The sequence below is a fragment of the Martes martes genome, assembly GCF_963455335.1.
Source record: "Martes martes genome assembly, chromosome: 1".
Classification (NCBI taxonomy): Eukaryota; Metazoa; Chordata; class Mammalia; order Carnivora; family Mustelidae; genus Martes; species Martes martes.
In genome coordinates this window covers 17,797,573-17,800,461 of record NC_137888.1, presented here as the reverse complement: position 1 = coordinate 17,800,461, position 2,889 = coordinate 17,797,573, and the positions used below count along the sequence as shown (strand labels likewise).

The 2,889-nt window shown below is 46.2% G+C and overlaps 1 pseudogene across 1 annotated transcript; it reads right to left on the bottom strand.

Moving 5' to 3' along the window:
* Positions 1-1,997: 1,997 nt before the first annotated feature.
* LOC308349778 (iron-sulfur cluster assembly enzyme ISCU-like) lies at positions 1,998-2,480 on the bottom strand (annotated as a pseudogene). Its single transcript has one exon. The product of its transcript is annotated as an iron-sulfur cluster assembly enzyme ISCU-like (transcript).
* Between the last annotated feature and the right edge of the window lie 409 nt (positions 2,481-2,889).

Sequence of the window (2,889 nt, the reverse complement as noted above, 5' to 3'; positions counted from 1 at the left end):
TGTTGCTTTCCCCTAGCTCTGGAGTTCTGCAGTTCTCATTGATCAGTGAACTGGTGTTGGCTGGATGTTCTTGCTGATCTTCTGGGGTAGGGGCTCTTGCAGCGAGTATCATATGTCTTTGCCCGAGGTGGAATTGCACTGCCCTTGCCAGGGGCCAGGCTAAGTAATCCGCTCAGGTTCGCTCTTGGTAGTTTTTGTTCCCTGAACCTTTCCGTACAGCTTTGGAGGACGGGAATGAAAATGGCGGCCTCCTAATCTAGAGCCCCATGGGAGGCAAGATCTGAGGGCCCCAATCCTCAGTGCACCCTTAGAGAAAAGCAGTCAATGCCTCCCTTTTCCCTGGTCTCTGGCCGCACTTCGTGCTCACCTGGCTTGTGACCAAGCATTTCTGTCTCTCTCTCATGGCCCCGTTTGGAGCCTCCAAACCCAGCAGATTCCTGCAGCATACTCCTGTGCCTCTCCTCCTGGAGGAGGAAGGAGGAGGAGGGAGGAGAAAGGAGGGGTCTCTCTGGATCTGCCACTTGTCAGGTCCCTGCTCGAAGAGCAGTGGTCCAACTATGCCTTGGATCATGGTTTAAGGTAACCCTGAGCTGAGACCCACTCCTCGGCTCCATCCCTTTAGCCAGCTTCCCGGCTCCGATACCTGGGAGCTCTGCCACACTCAGACACCCCTGGGCTTTCTGTGACCCTGCACATCCTGAGACCTCACTGTCCCCATGAGAGCTCCACGCCTGGCTTAGCCTCTGGAGTGACGTCCCTCCGTGGAGCAGACTTGTAAAAGTTCTGATTTTGTGCTCCGCTGCTCTCTTACATGCCAGCCCCCTGTGGTCTATTTTCTTGCCACTTCGGATTCACTTCTCCACAAGTCCTACTGACTGAGTGGTCGATTTTTCTTTTCCTAGAATTGCTGCTCTTCTCTTCTATCTTCTGTTGAGTTTGTAGGTGTTCAGAATGGTTTGATAACTATCTAGCTGAACTCCTAGGACCTGATGATATTCAGTCTCCTACTTCCTCTGCCATCTTGCTCCTTAAATTCCTGTTTCCTATCTTATTTTTAACATTTTTCCATGAAGCATTGTTTATTAATTTCAGTTATACACAGTGATTTAAAACACCTAGGCAAAAAAAATTCCCGGATAGAGGCCCTGGCAAACCATATATAACTGATAGATAAAAATTAACACCAAGACATTAAAGGTTTAGGTTATTGCTCATGCATTCACTTTTTTTGGGGAGGGAGGGGTCAGTCTATCATTTTGCAAAGTACAATGAAAAGAGATGGCTCTCTCCTTTCCCTTTTTTTCTCCCCCATTCCATAAAAATGTGGCACACATCTGGCCATCTCTGTTCATGGGTTTTACTGTTCAGTTTGCTCAGAAAGGTGAGCATGTCATCACAGCCCAGCATCTGAGAGCCCCAAGGGGCTCTGGGCTGGACCCTGGGGTGAGTGAGCCAAGAGAGGCTTATCAGAGAAAAACATGGTCTTACATTTATATATACACATATATATGTGTGTATATATAAAATAATCTATTTATCTATATATGCAAATCTGTTTTATGTACAGTAATTGGTTGTTTCAAAGAATCATACCAAGGCCTTCTACTGGTAATCTTTCCCAAGACATATTCTTGGGAAATGTGATGGGATTTGCCTCAAGACATATTCTTGGGAAAGGTGATATTAGATATTTGCACACTTCATGGACTACCACACTTGAGACTTTGTGACTGATTTCAGTTTTGAGGCCATGCACACAATTCAAAATATACACAAGCTGGGTTAAGGCGATAAAAGTGGCCTGAAAGAGACCATAGGACTTGGAAGGAACAACCTGTGTATTTTGCTTGGGAGCCCCCAGATGACTAGCAAAGGCTGTGCACAGTCTCAGAGCTCTTTTACTGCAGGGTGGGGCGCTGCTGAGTACCTACAGTGATTGTACAGCAGGTAGACAGACAGCAGGTAAGACCAGCTGTATGCTTTGCTTTTCTGAGGGCTCATTCCTTCTCCACCTCTCTTTTCTTTGCTTCTTGTTTCAGTTTGTAATCTGCTAGGGCAGCCTTGATTCCATCCTTGGCCAACCTTGGGAGGCACAGCTCCTTGGCGATGTCTGTGTTCTTGATGGTCAAGGCATTCCTCTACAGTGTTCCCTTAGACCCATTCAGTGGCTAACGAGCTGGAGGCAGGAGCAGACCCACAGCCTGATGCTTTAAACCTGGTGTCCACAGCTTTACCCTTTTCATCCACTTGGATCTGAAATTTCATTAGGTCACCACATGCTGGAGCCCCCACCAATCCAGTTCCACCCTTTATTACTGTCTTGTCAAGGGACCCCACATTTCTAGGATTGTCTTAATGATTAACAACCTCCTTGTGATCCAGCCGGCTGCAGCCAACAGTTGCCGGGTGGGCAGGTGCGGGCTCTGGGGCAGCAGGACTGATGCCGCCTGCTTCAGGCTGCCTGCTCCAGCCGCTGCCATCTTGGGCTTTTGCATTGACTTCCAAAAAATGGGTTTTAAATAAATTAAAGAGGGTATATTTGCTTATTACGAAGTAATTCAAACAGGACAGTTTTAAAGTTAATATCTTTCAGTGTCCTATGTGTTTTTCCCCAGCCAGGTGGTGTCATTGTCTATGAGGCTCCAGTCCCATTTCCCCAGGCTAAGTGAATAAGGGGCCTTTCAGAAACTTTGCTTACACACACACACACACACACACACACACACACACACACACACACACATGCAGACACTGTGCATATATATCCATCATATCTTTCTATATATCATATTATTTATACCATTTGTCATATCTTATATATGATACATCTTTTTAATTTTGACCAAAAAATGGATCATGCGGCATGTACCATTTTGTAATTTATCTTTT